Source organism: Neovison vison, chromosome 7, assembly GCF_020171115.1.
Source record: "Neovison vison isolate M4711 chromosome 7, ASM_NN_V1, whole genome shotgun sequence".
In the NCBI taxonomy this organism is placed as follows: Eukaryota; Metazoa; Chordata; class Mammalia; order Carnivora; family Mustelidae; genus Neogale; species Neogale vison.
This window is the reverse complement of record NC_058097.1, coordinates 203,812,128-203,833,493: the sequence shown is the minus strand read 5'-3', so window position 1 is coordinate 203,833,493 and position 21,366 is coordinate 203,812,128.

Here is a 21,366-nt window from a genome sequence, read left to right as displayed (position 1 = left end):
AGGGTCTTTCAGGGACAGGATGAGCGGGGGACGCTTGTGTAAGCCTGCATCCCTTCCTTCTCGGCCGGGTGGGACACAGGCTCTCCGACTGCCATCCCCTGTGCAGGGGCAGGGGTCCTGGTGAGCCTCTCATGGGTGAGCAGGTCCCGGTGAGCCTCTCATGGGTGAGCAGGCAGAGGCAGGCGCAGCGGACGAGCTTCCCCACTCATGGGTGAGCAGGCAGAGGCAGGCGCAGCGGACGAGCTTCCCCACCTCCCCATGGCCCAGGGGGCTACGGAATCCCCCCTGCCCGCGGCCCCGGGGTTCGAGTCCAGCAGCAGGGGTGCGGCACAGCCCCCAAGCCAGCCGGGACCAGGGGAGGAGAAGGGGTGACCTCATCCCTGATTCTAGATGCTTCTCAGGGCCCTGTGGGAGCTCGAATACTCCGGTCCTGCAGCTGCACGGGGTCCCTCCCTCTACATCCACGCCTGACAGTGGCCACGGGAGGCGCCGGCACAGGGGACCCCTGGGAAGGGTGCAGCTGGGCTTTGTTGCAAGAAGAGAAAGGGCCATGTTGCCTCGGCAGAGCCTGCAGGGGCTGTCAGGGCCTGAGGCTGCCCAAGACCCTAGAAAGCCCCAGAGCTTTCCAGTCCCAGGGACCCCAGCCTGGGCCAGGGAGCGTGGGGCCCCCACTCCCCTCACTGCAAAGCAAAGAGCACAGGAGGGAGGAGAAGAGGCCTTGGTCTCCCGAAGCCCCAGGCGTATAGGAACAATACCCGGGAGAGGTCAGGCCGGGAACCCCTAGACACCCCCAGACATGGGGGATGAGACCCAGCGGGGCCTGGTACAGCGCTGGGGACAGGGTCACCCGCGGGAGGAAGGTCGCCTCTCAGGCCCGCGAGCCGACCAGGCTGCCGTTTTCCCGACGTGCGGTGGCTATGGGGCTGCCCAGCCTACAGAGACCCAGGCCCTGTGGCCGCGGTGTGTCCCACTCAGGGGGGTCAGAGGCCACTCTGGCTCGAAGCCCCCTGGCCACCTGGGCCCCAGGCACTGCCTGCCCACTGCTCCCTGGGGATCCAGGGCAAACAGAAAAGCGCCGGCGACAGTGTTTATTTTCAAATGACATTTTTTAAGAAAAACAGCCTCCCCCAATGCTTGACCCTGATCTGGAATGTGGAGCTGCAAACAGCTGTCCCCTCTCCCCAGACCCCGCTCAGCTCCCTGGTTGTGGGTAAGGGGCCGGGGGGACCCTGAGGGACACTGGCACTCTGTGGTCAGGGTGCACGTCCTGGATCTGGGTCTGTTCCTGGTTTCGCTGTGCCCCCAGCGGGACACCGACACCCCCCCACAACCAGGCCCAGCAGGGATGGCTTGTCTTGGCCAGCTGGACCAGTCACCCCAGCCTCAGAGTTCTTGGACATTTGCTCCCGTGTGCCTCTCACGCGGGAGCCCCCTGCTTCCACCCCCACTGTGCTCCCATCCTGCGTCCACCTTGGCCTGCGGCCTGCCGCAGCCTTCTCTGACCTCCGCCTTCTCTGAGCCCCCACCTCCAGGAAGCCCTCCAGGGAGCTCCGCCGGGTCTGCCCCAGGGGGCAGCTGCCCGCAGGGAAGGTCCAGACCTTCTTGCCCACAGGCAGAGGCTGGATCTGTAGGTCCCACTGGAGAGTCCCCGGGGGAGCGCCCATGCTTCCCAGAGCCTGTCCCCTGCCTCGTGCCTGTGGTCCTTGCTCCTCTCTGCGGGACCCCCACCCACAGCCTGGGGACGAGTCAGCAGGCCATCTGGGTGGCAGGGAGTCAGGGATGTGAGCTGAGGCTACCCCTGACTTGGCTACTTCCCCCGTCCGGACCCTGGGGTGTCTCTGCTTCCTGGAGGAGGTCCTCACTCGCCCATTGCCAGGAAAGGTGCAGGGACAAGCACCCGGGACTTCTCCCTGGCCTGTTGGCCCTCGGGCTACCCATGCACCTGGTGCCAGAGGGCCTCCCTCGGAGGGGACAGGTCCGGGGTCCCTGACAGGCCCTGGAGAGGGGAGGAGGCGCCAGGGCTCTGCCCCAGAAACCCGGGGGCTTCCTGTTTCGCTGGCCACAAAGCACTAAAGGCCACGGGTCCTGGGACATCAAAGGCCCTGGAAGCTCATTGTATTGAATTAAGTGTAAATGAAGCAGAGGCATGTGGCTTGCATTCCCCACAATTACGCCTGCTCTGGGGGGGCTCCCAGGCCCAGGATGGGCAGGGAGGGAGCTGGCCCCTGCCTGGGTCCCTGGCCTGGCCCCCAGGGAACAGTGAGTAGCCCAGGCTGGGGCATAAAGTCGCCCCTCCAGGTGGACCCTGCTTTGGCCCCATCCCAAAGAGAGCAGACAGCTGGGCCCAGTGCCCTCGGGGTCCTTGACGGGCTCTGGACCCTTGCCTGTGTCCCAGAGCAGCGGCCAGGCTGAAGGGTACCGGTCCCCCAGATTCACCTACAGTGGAGCCCCAGGAAAACCTTCCAGGCCCTCAGCCCCTACAGGGTGCTCTGAGGTGGGGATGTGGGTGGGGGACCCTGCTGCCCACCCCCACCCCCCAGCCTGGGGGTGCCAGAGCCTCTCGGAGCGGGGAGGCCGGGTGGCCAGGGGGTGGCCACAGTCCACAGGCCCCTCGGCGGCAGCTCCAGGAGGGAGGGAAGCATGGTGTGGGGGAGTGGGCCTGGGGCCCCGGGTGGGGGCGGAGAGTGAGGAGCCCCGAAGCCAGTGACCCTGGGGCTTATCTTCTTGGGTCTCTACACAGAGTCGGCTGAGCAAGCGCCAGGAGCCAAGGGTCGGGGAGATGCGGTGGGCGGCCCCCGCACGGCCCCCTGTCTTCCCATGTTGGCCAGGCCTGTTTTCCCGGTCAAAAATCCAGCTCACTCCCCGCCCTCTTCGGGGCCTGATGTTCCAGGGGGCCCAGGGGTCCCAGCGCCGCATACACAGCCCCCCCCGGCACCCCCGGCCGGCTGAGGACCACCCTCTGCTCCCCACTCTGGGACCGCTCTCCTCACACGTTCCCTGCATCCTGGGGACACCTCTGTCCCCTTGGATCAGAGCCCCCCTGTGTGGGCAGCGGGTTTTCTGCGATGCGTCAGCTCGGTCCTGGTGGGGACAGCTGTAATCGTATCCTCCCGTCACACCTCGGGGCCAGGCGTGACTCGGTTTACCTCAGGTCACCAAAGCCCCCCGCTTGGTCCACTTGGGGGAGGAGGGAGGTGGGGGGGTGAGGGGATGGGGAGGGGGCTGGGCTGGAGGCAGAGCAGAGAGGCATAGGGCAGGCAGGGGTGGGAGGCAGGGGCGGGTTGGGGGTGGGGGAGGCGTCCTGAGCCCCCCTCGGCCCCTCCGAGCAGCTGCTTGGCTTATCCGGGCCCATTCCGCCTGGTGTGAACGTCCACCATAATCAATCATGGAGGGCTTAGCCCGGGGGGCCGGGGCAGACCTGTCAGCCGGCTCCAAGCGGCAGGGACAGCTGCTCTTCCAGAGGGTTCCCAGAGCCCAGACCCACCAGACAGCAGCCTCGGCCCCCTCCTCTGAGGGGCGCCCCCACGGAGGGCCCACACTGCAGGGACAGAGGGCTCAGGGCCTGGCGTGGAGAGCGACGCGGAAGCTGGGGGCGCTGCAGGAGGCCCCGGGCGCCAGCCTCTGCCCCTGCCCACCCCAGCGGCTCAGGACGTCCTGGACCCCAGCCTCTCTGCCACAGCTGATGCGGGCGAGGGCCCAGGGAGGGCCGGAGGCTGGCGCGCCCGGGCCTGGGGTCGAAGGTCTTCGCCGCGTTGGGGAAGGCGGGAAGGGCTGACGGACGGGGACAGCTGCAGGCCGCTCCCCGCCGGACAGGGCGCCTCATCCATCACAGCCCACCCAGGCCCCAGGGCCATCCTGCGATTCCCCTAATCCCCGGCCCCGGCTTCTTCCCAACACTCAGGGCTCACGCGCATTTTCCGAATTCCCGGGCGCTGCTCCTTCCTCCTCAAATTCCTCGCCCCTCGCCCCGTCCCGCCATGGGAAAAGGCCTCCACTGCCCCAACACATGCTCTTTCTCGGGCCGCTCGGGGGAGGAGCAGCTGGCCAGCCGGCAGCTGTGAGGTTGGGGGGTGCCAAGGAGGACAGCCCAGATTAGGGGGGCGTCATGGGAAAGCTCTAAGGGAATGCTACCCAGAGCCCCTCCTGCTGGCAGCCCTGTTCCGCTCCCTCTGCGGAGAGGGGCAGATGGGGCCCCTAGCGGGGACCACTGCATCCCGCTGGCCGTGGGCTCTGCCAGGAATGTCCATCTGCCTGGGCTGGGTACCTGGCTCTGAGTGCGGGTACCAGCCCGTCCAGCCCCGACACCTGCTCCCCCGGACATAGGAAAGGCCCGGCCAGCCCCGGCATACTGGCCGGTGGGCTCCACAGAGAGGGCCTAGGACGTGCCCAGGGAGGGAGGGGCTTCCCACAGGGGCTTCCTCTTGAAGGGGCCGGGCGTGGGCCTGATGGCAGGAGAGAGGTGGGCCAGCCCCGGCTGGGGTCGGAGGCCGCAGGCAGGCCCCAGCGGGAGCTGGGACCCCTGGGTTCACCTTGACATGTCCAGGAGGCCCAGAGGACAGACTGTCCCCAAGCACAGCTGGAAGACTGACAGGAGTAGCCAGTGTGCCCACAGGGTGATGGGCCATGCGGACGGAGGGCAGGTCCCTGGTGCTCCCTCGGGCTCTCTCTGCCTGCTGGGGAGCTTGGAGGGACAGCAGACCATCCACCCTGGGCTCCTCTCAAACACACCTGGGGCTTCCCAGGTCTCGGTCAGTCCAGAATGGGCCACACAGCCCTTTGGCACAGGATGGTGGCCCAGGTGCACTCAGGTTGGAGGGCACAGTCAGTCGGCCCACCCTGGGCCTTGGGCTGGTACTCCCCAGAGCTGGTGGGCCTGGCCTCACCTGGTGCCAACCCCTCCTTCTCCGGCTTCCCCTGGGCATCCTGCAGCAGACAGCTCTCCTCCAGTGTTTCTGTCCTCTTTTCATGATAAAAATCAGAATTCTTGCCCTTATCGGCTGGCATGGAGCCCCAAAGCGCTGTGGCTCCAGCTGTTCATCTGAGTTGACGGGCACCAGCCATGGCCCCCTTCCTGGGCATGATGGCCCTAAGCGTGCCTCCCGCCATCGACAAGCCCTCCCCATGCCGTGTGCTCAAGGGTCTTCTCCCCCTGCGCTTGTGAAATGGACAGTCCCCAAACTCGCCCTCGCTCCTTCTGCTGGCTGTGCACTCCCCAGGCCTGTCAGGCCCGCCCGTGATTTTCCCGGAGGATGCGCTCCCCGTGTCCCCGGGAGACAGGCGGAGGTGCTCGGAGCTCCCAGGCCACATGCCCCACGTCTCCCCCCAGCAGCCACGGCTGGGGCCCCGGGGCGCCGCTCTGCATGGCCCAGGAGTGGGCGCCAGAGGTCAGGGGTGCTGGGATGGTGCGGGGAGTGGAGGCAGTTTCCTGCTGGGGTCGGGGCCCGGGACGGATGGTGGGACTCTGTGACCGCACATGCTCCTGAGCTCGCCCTCCCTGGGCCACCTCGCACAGTTTCTGTTTCTTTGTGGTCAAGGACACATGACAGCGTCGGCTACCCTCACCATCTGTAAGGGGCCAGTGCTGCGGCACCAAGCACATTCCCCTCACTTCCCGCCTCTCCAGGGGCCTTCATCTCCCAGAGCAGAAGCTCCTGGGATGCGCCTGTCCTCCTTGGCCCTGACCCCAGCGGGCAGACGGACAGGGAGGCAGCTCCAGGTCACAGAGGAGCCGCCCGAGACACAGGCCAGACGTTCTCCCCGAGGTCTCACAGCAAATATGTGGCAGAAGGACCCCCCCTTAGTGGGCAGAGGGGGGATGTGGCCCAGAGCCCCAAGTCCCCGAGACAGGTGACCGAGCCTGCCCTCCGGATGGACGAGGCTCCAGCCCTGCTGCCTACCTGCCGGCCGGAGGCTTCCCGGGCAGCCCTGACAGCAAAGGGGGTTCACATCCCCGCCTCTGGTTGTCATTAGCCGCTCCTGGGTGGGAGGGGGCCCGGCAGCCAGTGAGGGTTGGGGCTAGTGCAGGGCACCTGGGCCTCATTAGCCTCCAGTGCTGGGGACCACCCGCCCCCTCCCCGTCCAGCACGTTTGCCCTTTGCCAGAGCAGAGTGGAGCAGGGCTCTCCCCTCAGAACCCAAGGACCGTTTGTGGAAGGCTTAGCACAGCGGCAGAATAGACTGGAAGAATGGGGGTGGGGGCAGGATCCCGGTCCTTTCCCAGCTCCATGGGGCCTCTATCTTTCACTATGGTGGCCTGGCTCATGCGGTCAAGGCCACCACCGCTGCCCCATCGCTGACAGATAGGAATGTTGGAACATCTTTCCCACCAGCCCCATCCTGGGACGGACCTCCTGGCCCTCCCCCAGATCCCCCACCTCCAGGGAGCCTCCAGCACACCATGGGGCTGGGGGAACTATGGAGAAGTCAACCGTGGCCTGGCATCTCCATGGAGTCTGTGATCCCAGCTCTGTGGTCACAGGAGCCCCAAGGTCCCCAAGGACCCCCTCAAGGTGCCTTTCAGGGAACACCTTCAGCTTACAGGGACCAACAGGGCCCGTGTAGGAAGGGGTCGCCATCTGGGATTGGGACCCTGGCTTAAGCTGGAGTGAGGCTTGAGGTTCCGACCCCACGTGGAGCAGAGGCCTGGAGGCAAGAGGCTGAGTGAGGGCTGGGGACGGGGGGCACACAGCAGAGCAGGACCCCAGGCCCTAGGCCGGCTGGAGCGCCCGTGGTGAAGGTTGCACGCACATCCCCTTCCGGTCATCTGGGCACTTGGGAAGGATCCCGTGGCCCTCCTGGCTGACCACAGGAATGTGCAAGATGGCTGCTGGGGAGAGGCAGGGGTGGGGCAGGGCGGGGCAGGCCTCTGAGTGGCTGACCTGAGTGATGGGAGCACATCCCGACCTCGGCGTCAGAACCTCCGTGATTTTACCCACTGAGCAAATATACACTAAATGAGGCACAAATGAGCACGGCCAAAGGAACGGCCGATTCTGTCCTTTCTTCTTAATCCCCTTGGCTTAGGGTTTCCCCGGCCTGGACAGCCTGTCCGAGGGGAAGGCTGCCCAAGGGCACACGGGCATCCGTCCGGGGACATTCAGGCAGTGACCAATCCCTGGCCGCCCTGGCGTGCACCCTGTGCTGTGGGCCTTTTCCCAGCCGGCTGGCGTGGGAGCAGCCACTGCGGGGCCTTGAGTCTTGGTGAGACGGTGGAGGGTGGACCAGGACGGAGACCAGCGCGGCCGCGTCTGTGCGGGACGGAGGAGCGTGGGCCAGGACGGAAGACATCTCTGCTGTCCCCTCGGCCAAGCCGCAAAAGCAGCCCTCTCCCCCAAACTCCCAGCACCAACCAGCCTGGAAACCACCCTGGGCCGGAGCCCAGCACGGCCATCACTGCGTCTTGGCTGTCCAGCTCAGGACAGGTCAGTCCCTACACATCTAGGCTGGAGCTAGTCCTTGAAGGGCCTCAGGGTCCAGATGGGGCATCGGAGGACCAATGAGGGCCCCTCTGCGTGCTCGGAGAAGACCATTAGAGCTGGCCGGGGCACCCGTCCTAGAGGAAGTCCATGCCTCCCTTCAGCAACCATCACCCGAGGAGAGTCCTGGATTCCGGCTCTGGGCCGCAGGGTACCCAGATCCCACCTGCAGACGCTGTCCTGGCAGGCTCCAGAGCCCCCAGCATCCTGCCGCGGCCCGGGGTGGAGCTTGCCTCCCACCACACGCAGGAAATGTCCTCAATCCCACTTAACTTTGACCTCTTTCCTCCCAGCCTGGTTTCCCAGGAGATGGAGAGCAGCACCCGGCCCCTCCTGGAGGCTCCTTGAGTCCCAGAAGGGCGCCCTCCTTGCAGACGAGCACGCAAGCCCCCAGCTCCCACGGGACAAGCAAGCTCCTGCCGTGGGTCCCGCTCGCAGCCTAACTGGCTTTGGGAAAAGCAGACCCCATCAGGAGGGAGCCCCTGTGCCACCCGCCCTCATCCCTGGCCCCCAGCCCTAATGGGCTGGAAGCTGTGACCTAAGCAAGCAATCAGTGTGGGCTGAGAAACCGGGACCGGTCCACACACGGCTCCACCTGTCCTGCCCACCACCCTCCAACCTGGTCTTGAGCTCAACGATGCATTTTTCTGGGACCTCCTCGGGATGCCATCCAGCTGTAACCCAGGGGAGGGGTGAGGGGGCTGCCGTCCCCTCACAGGAGAGCACAGAAGCCCAGAGAGGAAAGGGGCAGGAGGCTGGGGTCCACACTGGCCTGGATGGGGTTCTGCCCTCCTCGCCCCAAGGGGAGGGTCCTGGGGATGGGGCAGGGATGAGTGAGTGGCTCAGGTTTTCTAGAAGGTTCTTGCGTATCTCTTGTGACTGAGTCACTCAATGCCGCTTCAGCAGGGCTGGGCTTCCTCTCAGCTGAGTGGGATGAAGCCCCCTTCACCGGGGCACCCATATCTGGCCGTGAGCAGAGCACCTGCCCTGGACCCCAGCCCTGGGAGAAGGGCACTCGGCCAGTCCTGGAGACCACCATCTCCACAGGCCCTCTCTCCTCCCTGCTCCCCGTGGGGCCCAAAGACGCCCCAGCCTCTTGGTGGGGCAGCCACAAGAGAAGAAAGGGGCCCGGGACCAGCGCCCTCCAGACACGGTGCACACTGCTCGCCACCCCATCCCACCAACCTCTGAAGTAATTGGTGGGTTCAAATTTTGCGTCTGCTGCTGCAGGGAAATCCTGCCTGCCCACCTGCCCGCTGCCCAGCCCAGACCTGCTCCAGCCCACAGGGGAGCAGAGGGGCCCGCAGGCACACACGGCGTTACAAAACGGCAGCCCTTCTCGGCGAGAAGGGAAGAAGCTGCTCTTTGGCCAAATGGGTGCCGCTCCTGTCTCTGCAGCCCCTGCCCCGCTTCCACAGCTCTCTCTTCCCCAGGGAGCAGCCGCCAGGGCTCCCTGAGTCCGCATTCCGGCACCTGGCCGCAGGGACACTCTCGTGATGGAGCCTTCCCCAGGACCGATGGCCCGTCCTCCTTGCTCGTCCCCAGCACACTTCCTCCTTTCCTTAACGTCCACATTGTCCCCGCGAAGACCCTTCCTCCTCCCCAAGTTCTCCCCCCTCTCCTGCCGGCCTGTCTGACCAGTAGCCTTCTCTCTGCCCTGTGGTCTCCGCTCTTGGACTCCTCTGTGTCCTGGCTGATCCCTCCTCCACCGTGGCCAGAGGGTCGGCAGGTAACGCCGGGTCAGATGGACGTCAGGCTGTGCAGATATGGTGGCCCAGGGATGATGCTGACCTGCTCCCAAGGAGGTCCCAGGATGGGGGGGGCGATGCAGGTAGGTGGGCGGGCGGGCCGGAGCGGGCAGGAGAGCTGACTGTTTCTCTGGGAACGGTTGCAGGGAGATCCACACCCAGGGGCAGCCAGAGCCTGCCCTGGGCCCAGGGAAGCTCGCTCGTTTGGAGCCAGGCAGGGCCATGTCTGCCCAGGGCAAGGAAGTGGCTGCCCCATCCGGGCCTAAGCTTCGGGTCGGCACGGAGTGCTGGTTGCTACGGGAACCAACCACACTTGGACCTGGAGCCCACCGTGCGTCGCCCTGGGCAGATGTGCCAGGCCGCCCCCTTCCTGAGTCACCGTGGGGTCCCCACTGTGGCCTGAGGACCACCCTGGAGCCTCTTCACATTCCTCAAGGAAGCCCAGTGGGACTGGATTGGGGGTCCTTGGAAATGTGGGGAGACTGAGAATCCAGAAACAATCCAGCTACCAGGCCAAGACGGCCAAGGCCTTACTTGAACAGGGGTTCCCATCCCAAGTCGTCCAGATCCAACCTCGCGGGGCCACGGCCGCCCGCCGGGTTCCAGGGGGGTCCGGGATGCCCCGTCCCCGGGCTTTCCCGCCTCTCTCTGCGGCCGGAGTGTGGCTGGCTGGAAGAGGAAGCTGGGCTGGAGGGGTGGGGAGGGGAGGGCACCTCCGCAGGTTCACTCCCCACTGGGAGCAGGGGAAGGCTAGAGGTGGACCGGAAGGGCTCACAGAGGGAGAAGGTCCGAGAGAAGGGGTCTCAGGGAGGGCGGCAGCCTGGTGGAGAGCACGCACGAGGGAACATGGCCGTGCCCCTGGCATGCGGCGGCTCCTGGCCGGGCGTCCCTCCGGAGGCATGCCACGGACCGCCTGGCCAGGCTCTGCTGTGGAGTTTGTAGAAAGTGCTGACCTGCCGAGCCCAGAAGCCAGGCGTGGAGGGGACAGGAAGGAACTCGCTGCCCACATAGGCATTACATTTCTAGGACACCACAGCCACCAGATCTGCCAGCTCTGTGCTCGGGGACGGGCTTGCTGGACCGCTCGGGCTGGGTTGTCAGCATTTCCGGGGAGACGGCTGGGCACCCACCCTTGTCTGCTGTCCCTGTCCGGGTCCCTCCCCATCGCCTCCCCATGGCTTCCTCCCAAACTCTGGACAGCCGTGTGCCTCTCCCTTGGGATCAGGACGAGGAGGAAAGCAGAGGGAGCCGCCCGACCCCACTAGCCCCAGGGGCGCCTCCCAGGCACCCCTGCCTGCCGCCCTGCCTTCCCTCTGCTCTCCAGCTCTCAGGACCCCCACACCCAAGGGAGGAAGGCTGGAGCTCTGGGCTAACCAGCTCCCACCAGGCCCCGGACACCAAGGGCCATGCTGGGCAGTCCTGGGTGGTGCAAGTCTGCAGAGAGGGGTCTCCGAGGAGCTGGGAGAGCAGCCCAGAGGCAAACCCCAAGGGTCTGTCCAGGAAGAGGGGGTCAGTGGGCAGCAGGGAGAGCTCTGTGTGTCCCCAGCTGCCCTCTCTGGCCCTGGCTGGTCACTTTCTGAGGGTCACAGACAAGTGAGTGGGCCATACCACAACGTGAGGTCAGTTTCCACAGGGCCAAGCACAGGGGTCTGTTGGGGGTCCTAAGGGAGGAAAGGAGGAGGGCTTGGGAGGGGTCACGGGCCAGGGGCACGCCGGGTCATCCAGAAATGCGGTGTGTGGCCGAGAGCTGGACCTCAGGGTGACTTCTGCCAGGCGCTAACTTGTGGGGGCCTGGAGAGGTCCCGGGGGGAAGAGGCTTGGACCCAAGCTTCAAAACCCCCCAGAAAAGTGTGATGAGAAGCAAGGGGAGGGGTGCTAGGGCAGGAGGAGGACGCAGGACGCAGAGGGGCCGGCCAGGGCCCGGCAGTGTCGGGGACCCCATCCTTTCTGCCGGGCCGGGGATGGGCAAAGGGCCACAGAGGCCCACAGGGCTCTGTGGGCTGGAAGGTGGACCAACCCGAGCTTGGGTGGGGGGTAAGATGGCTTGGGGTCTGTGCCCCATCCGTGGTGGGAAGTCAAGAAGGGGTGTCCACAGGGCACGGGGTTGTTCAGAGGGGAAGCGGGGCGGCATCCTGCACGGGCAAGGACATGCGCCTGGGCCTGGCTGACGAGGAACCGAGCCGGCAGCGCTCTGAGCCCCACCGGCTTTCGGGTGTGGGGTCCTGGGCTGCGGAGCTAGGGCGGCAGGGGCCGGGGCGCCCAGCTCTGCCAGCGTGGGTGGGGCAGGGGTGAGCAGAGCCGCCGCGCAGCCCCCAGTGGGCCGCCCCGCCCCCACCTCCGGCCCACCGCTGCCCGCCTCGGGCTTCTGGATTCTATCATGTGCCACAGCAATCTGGCTGAGACATAATGAGGCAGGCCGGGGTCAGCGGGGTGACCTCTCGTGGCCCCAATGTTTGGAAATCCCCAAATCAAAATGACCCAACAGTTGGGCCCGACACTGGGCTTTCCGTGCAGGCTCCTTCAATTACCCAGCAGTGGGGGCAGCGCGACCAGGCCCCTTGGATGACTGTCTCCCCCCAGACAGACGCGCTGTGAGGCCCCGGGACCGCCTGGGGCCCCAGGGCAGCCCCCTGCCCGACAACCCTGGAGGCCCCCCCATCCTGGGGCAGAGCTGAGCTCACTCCAGCAGACGTGAGCGGGGCTGGCACCAAACAAGGAACGGTGTAGGGCCGAGTCCCAGACACAGAGGGACCCCGTGTTCGTGCCGAGTCACTGACTCGTGTTTGGGGAAGGGGTGCCGGCCACACAGCGTGTCCTCCCCGTCTTGGGTTCGGCCTCACACCAGCAGCCCCAACACCCTCGTCTCTCCCCGCCAGGTGTTATTTGGAAAAACAAAAACAAAAACAAAAAAACACACAAAAAAACGTTTCAAATCACATGCTGAATACTTGAGCATGAAAATTTAATGTCAGAAACCCATAATCTCTTCCCCAGAGATAAGACACAGCCCCAGGAGGAGCGGAGAACCGGATCCCTCCGGCCCAGGGAGTGGCCGCGGGCTGGGGAGGCGGCCAAAGCACAGGGGCCCAGGCTGGGGCCATCCCCACGGTGGGCGACCTGGAACTCCCTGGAGATGCCTGTCTCTGGCCCTCCCTGGGGGTGGACGGGCCTCTCTGGCATTGGGACCTGACATTTCTGCAGCTGGGGTGGCTCAGGTGTCCCCGTGATGCCCGTGGCTTCTCCCTCAGACCCCAATTTAGGCCTTGAGGCTCCTGGCCTGCGCGGCAGCGCGGCTCAGGTTGCCGACAGCTGACACGGAAAGGGCAGCTTGGTCATGGCCGCACACGACCTCTCCCAGCCGCGTCCCTCTCCCTCTGGGCCAGCAGCGCCGCCCTTCGGGAAGATGGTGCACGTTTATGCTTCCCGGCCCGTGTCCTGGGGGGCTCACCGCCTCCCACTGCCCCAGCCCCTGCCCTGCTTCCAGATCAGCTCTCCGCCCTCCGCGGCCAAACCTGGGAGTGGGCTTTGGGCATCGCCAAGTGCACTGCTCGGCCCCCGGTGCCTGTATTGGCTCAGGGTTGGGGGAAAGTGAACAAAGTGTGCTTGCCTGGTTTCCTCCAGTGATGTAGATGGAAAGTTCCTCAGGGGTCCCCAACAATCCCCACGGGAGCAAAGGCTCGGCCTCAGCTCTCAGAGAACGGCCAGACCCCGGGCCCCAGGCCTCCCCTGCCCCCTGAGCAGCAGCCCCGCACAGGCCGGGCAGGCAACTCTGGAATGGGGGAGCCCCGTGGCTGCATGGGGGCCAGACCCCAAGTGCTGGGACCGCATTCCAGGGCAGGGAGTGGTTAGAGGCACCTGGGATGCATGGGCCTGGTGTGGGGGCAGGGTCCCCCGGGGCTACAGGCCACCAGTGGACTGGCCTCGCTCAGCATGGGACACTACTGCCCTCGTCAGGCAGCTGCCCCCGCGGCTCTGTCCCAGTGACCCTCCCCAACCCCGCTCCACAGGATCCTGGGATCCTAACATGACGAGGCGTGGGGGAGCTGGGGCATGGTCCCCAGGTCCCCCATTTCTTAATGGAAGGAGATCCGGACTGGGGGCCATTTGTCCTGTGAACCCATGGCCCAAGGGCCCCCGATCTTGGGTTTCCAGTGGCCTGAGCCCCACTCTTGAGAAACCCCATGCTGGGGGACCCTGAACCCCGGGGGTTCCTGGTCACATCAGTCCAGATCCCACCCCTCCTGAGGTGTGCTGGCGTGGGGCTGGACGGCACAGGGACAGGACAGGGGCACCCGGGTCCCCAGGCACGGCTGGAGCCAAGCCAACCCACGAGCCTCTTCTCCCAAACTTGGCGGTGTCTCTGAAGCCGTCCCGGCCCCTCGGGGGGACGACCAGGAGTCAGGGGGCCCCTCTGTTGTGGGCTGTTTGTTGGCCCCTCCCGGCGTTGCCATGGCGATGACATGGGGTGCGGCCCAGAGCCATACCTCAGAGGTGACTAAGTGCGCCATGCCGCCGTTATAGCGCCCGGCGCCCTCCAGGGCCTCTCACACCTTGGGCCCTGGCCCCCGGCCCCCAGCAAGAATGTTCCATGAGCCCTGCGGGCAAGCATGTGGCCCGGCATGCCAGGCCGAGCGCGCCGGGCCGGCGCCTGCTCCCCTCCCGCCCGGCCGTCCTGCCGTCTGGGCTCGCTTCCCCGCGGCGGTCAGGCCCTGGCTTCCTGGTTGCAAGAGGCTCCCTGCATTTCTAGCTGGTCCATGCACGCGGACCCTCGGTGGCCACGGGCGCTCTTCCTGCCCCGCACCCCAGCCGCCCTGCACAGCACTCCACACTCGGTGGGTCCCCCGCTGTCTCTGACCCCTCGGTTCTGGGGCCGGCGGCGGGAGGACCCCAGAGCAGGGAGAAGAACGCAGCAGAAAGGAGCCCGTGCTCAGAAAGGACGCGGGGCGAGGGCCGCCCGGCACCGGGGTCTTGGGGTCACCAGAGGGTCCCCTTCCCACCCCCCTGCTCCTGGGGGCTCCGGAGAGCCCCCGGCCAGCAGCCCCCGGGAAAGGCCAAGGTCAGGGGGCTCAGAAAAGGCCACTTGGGCAGGGGCCGTGTTGAGCGATGGGGACAGCTGTGCCCCGCCTCCCGAAGCTATTCCCGTCTTAGCAGGAGTCAGGGAGGGCGGCTCGCGGGCTTTCCGGCATCCAGGCGGGCAACACGGTATTTCCAGATAAAGGGCATTCCTGGCGCCCCCCATCACTCTCCTCGGGCAGCTGTCGGCTCCACTTACCCCCTAAGCCCCACAGGAGGCCCAGAGCTGTTTTCCCATTCCGTCCTGGCCCAGGGGCCAAGGCGGATTTAGCCGGGGTGAGGCGGGGTACGGGGCAGGCAGGGGATGTTCTGGGAGGTGAGGACAGGCGAGATGGGAACAGCAGCTGGTCGTAATCCCACTGGGCCTCCTTCGGGACCAGCCCCACAAGGCCTCTTGCCCGGTTTTTATTTTTAGGGGGTACCTCCTAGGACTCGCGCTGCCGCGTCCTGGGGGCATGGGGCCAAGCTCAGCACAGCCTTGTGCCAGGTGGCCCCTGGTGCAGGGTACACCTGGGGGGCGTAGGCCCCAGGGTCCTGGTACCAGGACTCTGGGGACACGTGGCCCAGAGCCTTAGTCAATCTGCCCACGGGACACTTAGCCACACCTGTACCCCAGAGCAAGGGGGCTGTGGGCAGGGTCCTTTCCCAAAGTCCCTCAGGGCCCGGCCTGCAGGATGGGGTGGCCAGCCACCCTCCTTCACACACCTCTCGCCCAGGAGCCCCGAGGGGTGGGAGGGAGAAGGTCACCAGCCCCGGACCAGGAACGCCATGTCTTCTCTAGGGCTGGAGAGGGGCACAGGAAGGAATCAGGTAACCATGGGCTTGTTTCCTTAAATGGGAAAAACCCCCAGCAGCGGCGGGAAGCCTCTCTGGTTGCTGGGCCTCCTGAGAACAGGCAGGGGATCTGGAGGGTCCCCTGAAACCAGGGAGGAGAGCAGGGAGGGGCAGCAGGAGGCAGCCCTCGGGGCTGGTGGGGGACCCCAGGGCAAGGGTGAGATTGCTCAAGCTCCGAGCCAGCCCGACACCCTGGGAGCGTGGCGCTCCTGAGCAAACTAGAAACGGCCCCGCGGTGGGGCGGGTCAGCCGTGTGGCCCGCCGACCTCGCCCTTGCCACCCCAGGGTCAGGGGCCAGCAGGAAGGGAGGTTTCTGTCCTCAGCCAGCAGAACCAATGGCGTCTCCAAGGATGTGGCGTGACTGGGGCCTGTGGGGCAGGGGCTGTGGGTTCCGGCTGGGGGTGTGGCGCCCGCTTCCGGCACCGCCTCCCAGGTCTGGGCAAGCTCATGCGGGGTTAGACACCCCATGAACCTTCCCACACTATGGCTGTCCAACCCCTGTGGGACCCTGCCTTGGGAGCTCCGCCACACCATGGCCAGGCAAGGGAGCTGAGCCCAGTCCCACGTGCCAGGCCCAGCAGAGACCCGGGACGTGGCAAGCCACGGAGTGGGGGTGACGGACAGCCATAAGGACAAAGACCGGGCTGGCACACGGGACAGGGACACTCGTGGGTGGAGAGCAGAGCCTGACATCAGGGTTGGGGTTCCTGGGAGCGGGGCCCTCCGGCACCTCCCTGGCTGGCATTAGTGCTCCCATACTTCACACCAGGAAAGATGAGCCCACAGCCCAGGGCCTCACAAGCTTGAGGGGAGACCAGGACCTGGCTCCAGGAGCCCCTCTTTGCAAAGCCTCTGGGCCTCTTCTGTGCCCCAACACGCTGTTGGCAAAGGGACCCTGCCCACAGTGGGTGGCCATTGTCTGCCTGCTGTTAGGAGCTGGGGGGCAGGAACCGGTGCCCAGGGGCCCCGGGGAGCCCTGCGTGGTCCCCTGAACATAGGGAGGGCCCCTCACGTGCAGGGTCTCCATGTCCTGCTGTCAGATGGTGTTGCGGCCTCGGAGAGCAGGGCGGCCTTGGGAGGGCACAGTGGAGGGAACCCTACGGGGTGACTGAGGCCCGGAGCACACGGCTCCAGCAGTGGTGGGTGTCTTTACAGAAGGCCCTTGCTCCCGGCCTGGCCGGCATCCCCAACAGCCAGCGTGTGTTCCGGAGGCCTCTGATCTGGCCTTGAACAAGCACCCCTGCTTGTGGGTCCTCCTCGGTGCCCCTCCATGTCCTGGGGGGCTTATCATCTAGACTCCCCCCAGATGGCCCTGAGCTGGGTGCTTCCAGGCTCTCATGCCACCAGTGCTCAAAAGCACGTTCTCGGTGGCGCTCTGGACCCAGGGTCCCCTGGTTCGTCCCAGGCCTGCTGCTGGGGGCAAGGACCAGCTGGAAGGAGGGAGCCCCATCACTATCAGTCAGGGCTGGCTCCCAGTTGAGAGAAGCCTGAGGGGCCGTCCCAGCTCTGAGCGCTGGGGGCTGCACCTGACCCTGCCCACTGTCTGCACCTCCAGGCCCACTCCCCAAGGCTGTCCAGTGGGAAGGGGCTGCCCCGCCTCCTCCCTGTGCTGAGGCTGCCCGGCCGACCAGCCGACCAGCCGCACTTCCTGGTGAACGAGGCCGCGGCGGGCGTGTGGGGTTCAGGGGGGCCAGGAGCGAGGCAGGAGCCCCAGAGCCGCCCCTCCCTCAGGGCTCCCCGCACTAACTTGCTCACGCAGGCGTATGTGTGCACACGTGTGCACACGTGCACGGGCGGGAAACACCGGCGTCTTCAGCACCGGGCTCGCGCGGCCCCCCCTCTGGCAGCGGACGTGGGGTTTTATTAGTGCTACAAATCAGATATCACACAGTTGGGGGCTGACATGGTTTTTATAAGAATTATTTAGGGCCCTGGCCGCCGGTGAAGTCCCAGGGAGAACCTGCTGGGGAACATCCAGCTGTTTGGCTGTCGGAATTCCCAACACTTCGTAAAGCCAAGGTATGAAAGGCCAGCACCTTGTTCTGTTTAAGGGGGCGCGTCCCCCCTGCCCTGGGCCCACTGCAAAGGCTTCTGGGAGGCACCTCCCCCGCGGCAGGGAGTGAAGGCCTGCAGCGGCCAGCGGAAGGGGCCGGGGGCCCCACGAACACCCACCGGGGGGCACTGAGCCCCCTCGGTGTTCTCCCCAGCTCCTGTGGAGGATTTTCGAGCTTCCCCTCCCTGGCGGGCAGTGGGCACAGGCCCGCCAGCAGACACCGTCCGGCTCGCTCTGCACCAGTCACCACAGGCCTGTCCCTGGTGTCTGCTGCTCAGCTGCCAGGCCACCAGCTCGGGGGCGGGTGGTCTTTGGGCCGCCTGCAGCACCATAGGTAATGTCACAGGACCCAGATAGCTGTGCGGGGTCAAGGTGCCCACGGCGTCCAGTGGAGCCCGCTAGCAGCCATCTCCCAGCCTCCTGCTGCCGGAGGAGAGAGCCGCCCAGCCAGCCTCCAGCCCCCAGACTCCCGTCCCTGCCGAGTCAGGAACCCTCCTTGCTGGGCTCCGCTGAACTCCGTGCTGGGGAGTTGTAGGGCGGGGGCTGGGTGGGAGAGCTTGCCTGTCACTCGTCCCTCAGGGACAGGGGGTGGCAGAGGTCCTGGTGTGTGTGTGGGGGGTGGTTGGGATGAAACGCCCGCGCAGTGCCGGGGCGTGGGGGACAACCGGAGGTGAAGGCCGGGGCCGGGACTATGCACAGGGAAGGCCTTGAACATAGCCATGGGGCGTGGGGGGCAGAGCCTGGGACTCCCCCTACAGAGCCCGGGCCCAGGCAGGGAGCACACAGACATGCGGGCCGAGGCCTGGGGTCTCCCTCCCCCACCCACCCCTCCCCCGGCCTGGCCTTGAGCGGGAAGGGAAGCAAGGGAAGCGGCTGGCCTCTCCTCATAACGTCAGGGCTCCAGCATCCATCCGAGGAGGCCGGGGCCAATCAAAGCCAGATGTGGGGCAACACAAAAATGCTGATGACTTTGACTAGGAAAAGCCCTATTTACGGAGAAATAATGAAGTGATTGGGGGATTGTGCTGGACGACCTCAGTCGGGAGCAAACCGGTCTCCCGATGCTGGGGTTCCCGCCGGCGGGCAGGCAGCGGCTGCTGATCCCTCTGGGCTGAGCCGGTGGAAGGCGGCCTCGCCCCTTAGCCCCCCAAGCCATGCAGTCCCCGGGGCTGGCGATGGCCGGAAGAGGGCGCTCCCTGCAGTGTGGCTTGGGGTCGCCCCCAGAGGGAGTGGTGGGGCAGTAGGGCAGTGGGGAGAGGGGGGCTCCTTCTTTGCCCCGAAGGGACTTAGAGTCACCCGCACACAGGGGACCGGGGCTTGGCCCGGGGCCCCCGGACGTGTGGGGAGCAGCCCACACTGCACCAGCCACCCCACACCTGGGCAAACAAGGATTCCGGAGTGTGAGGGCGGGGTGGTGTGCGAGGGGAGGGGTGCCCCAGGTGCAGCCTTCAGGGAAGAAGCAACATGGGGTCTGGGGTCCCCGGGGCCAAAACCCCTCCCTGTGCCAGCCTTGCTGGAGAGGAGGCTCCCCGCTCCCACACCCCTGCTCCTGCCCCGCTGGCAGAGCCCAGGCCACGGTGGCAGGGACAGCCGCACACATGGCCCAGCTCTGCACAGCGTCCACGGACATGTAGGGACAGAGAAGCGTCCGGCTCGCCTGGGACTCTCCAGGAAGAGCGCCCAGTCCTCCCCCGGGGAACACAGACACGCAAGCCCCCCAAATCGCGGACCCAGAGCGGGAAGCAACCCCAGGGTCTGCCACAGAGAGTGGACCTGCCCACACACACCACGGAGCACAAGGCAGCCGTCCACAGCACATCCCGAGACGCGCCACAGCACGGCGGGCCCGGGGACGCCGGCCCGACCACCGAGCCCGCATGGGGCGGGGCCTGTGTGTGCGACGTGCCGGGCCCAGGCCGGGCCCTCAGAGCTGAGGCTGACAGGGGTGGGGCGGGTGGGGGCGGCCACGGGCTGCTTTCTGGACGACACAAACATGTTTTCTAAAACGGATCACAGGGATAGAGACGCAGCTCTGTGAATGTGCTCAGACACCTCACGACATACTTGCAGGGGGCGGGTGGTGGGGTATGCGAGCTATGTCTCCAGAAAGCCCTGTGAAGATAGGGGAGGACGTGCGAGCCTTGCCCTGCATGCCGGGAGGGAGGCCCTGGGTCAGGCGAGAGCACGGGGCCCCGGGGCCGGCACTCCCCACCCAGCACCCACCCACGCCTCACCCAGCCCCCAGCCCCCGGGCCGGGACACGGGCCGTCACGTCTGCCTCGGCGGGCTCACGGGGCTGGCCGTTCCCCGGTTATGCTCCTGCACAGACTAGCAGAATTTAGGGTCACATGAAAGCCAGGAAGTGGGGGGAGCGTGGTCACTCCAGACGTGCCTTCCAGGAGGCCCTGGGGCAGGGCGGGGGGTGGGGCAAGAGGAAGTGTGGCGTCCCTCGGCCTGGATCCTCCGCTTGGGGTGGGGGTCCGTGGGGAGGGGGTGCACACTGGGGCCAGAAGGCGGGGAGCCCACCCGACAGGGGGGTCTGGGCTGTGGAAAGCTCTGTGGGCACTTTCCCGGCAGAGGGCCCCGTGGCCTGGTGTGTGGGTGGCGTGGGGACCCTGCCCCAGCTCCCCGCTCTTATCTGGAGTCAGAGACTTCAGCCTGTGTTAGGAGCTGGGGCGACAGCGTGGCGCAGCCCTGGGGGAGGACTCCTCGGCCCTAGAAGAGGAAAACCAGCCGCTGACGGGAGAGACTGCGGCCAGATGGGTGTCCCCTCCATCCTGATGGCCCTGGGCGGCTGGGCCTCACCTGCAGCTGCTGGGGGGGTGGCGCGGAGGGGGGTCTGGTGTGCGTCCTCGGGGGCCTGGGCACCCACCCCGCTGCAGCCATACCTCATCCGCACACACCGGGAAATGGGCAGAGCAAGCGCGCCAGGCCCCAGGGCCCTTCCCGGCCCCAGCCCCCCTCAGCCTGCCCTGCCGGCCTCCGCCCGCTCTAACCTGGCGTCCCCCAGTCTCCCACTCCCTCTTGCAAAGTAAACAGACCTCCCACAGGGTGACACACGGACATCCCAGAAGATGGGGGGCTCACGGGGGCTGGGGGAAGCACTGGGGACCCTCACTCTCTCCCTCGGCCCAGGGACTCCCCCACAACCTGGGGCCCTGCCTGCTCCCCACGGGACGGTCCCCACAGGAAGGGGCACCCAGGCCCACGAGAGGTGTCCAGCCAAGGAGGGCCTGCCGGCCGCTTGTTTGCAGTGTGGGAGACACCCCACTCTGGTCCCCAAGCAGAGACCTGGAGCTCGTCTTCCCCTGTGCAGAAGGGACACTGAGTCACGGCCAGGACACCCCCGGGGCTATTGTCACAGGCCCTCTCCCTCCTCAGCCTCCAGCCAGGGAGCAGCCCGGAGGGGGAGGGGTGTCCAGCCAGCTCCTCCCTGAGGCTCTGAGCCTGGGGGTGGGGTGGAGCAGCCCCCCAGCTGCAGGCCCACTTCCTGGATTCCTGAGGACCTGCAGGGCAACCCCCACCGCTGCCCTCCCCTCCACCCTCATTCCCATGGGCCTGTCATGGGGCCCCAGGCAGGGAGGGGGCTCTGCCGGCCAGGGGCAAGGCGGGGAGTGTGCAGGGGAGACCAAGGACAAAGCTGCTCTCCGGCCCCTTCCTCCTCCCCCCGCAGAAAGAGGACCGTGCCTCTGGGGGTGGTGCGGGTGGGGGGACACGGGGGTCTCTGGGAGGCGGCAGAGCGGGGCGCCGACGGGGAGAGCAGCTGGCGGAAACGCTGGGCTGTGTGCGGGGTGTGCGCGGCGGCCTGCGCCGGACGTGCTCAGATGAACGACGGGATTCCTCTCCCAGCCTTGAGTTGGGGTCCGCAGGGCTGTGGGGCCCCATGAATTATTTCTCTAAGGAGAATACCGTTGACTCTGCTCTCCGGGCGCCTTCCGGACCTTCCCCATCACTTTAAATCAACGCTGAAAGGCGGCGTTTGCCCGGACCTTCACCCTCCAAGTGGAGGGAGCCGTGAGGCCCACGTGACGCCGCCGTCCCCGGTCTGGGTGTCCCTCAGGGCAGAGGGGGGTTGCGGAGCCAGCCCCCACTTCCTGCTGCCCCTGCAAGGCCCCCCGAGGAGGGAAGCAGCAGGGCTCTCCTCGGGTCACAGCAGCACCAGAGGATGTGGCTCCGGAGGGCTG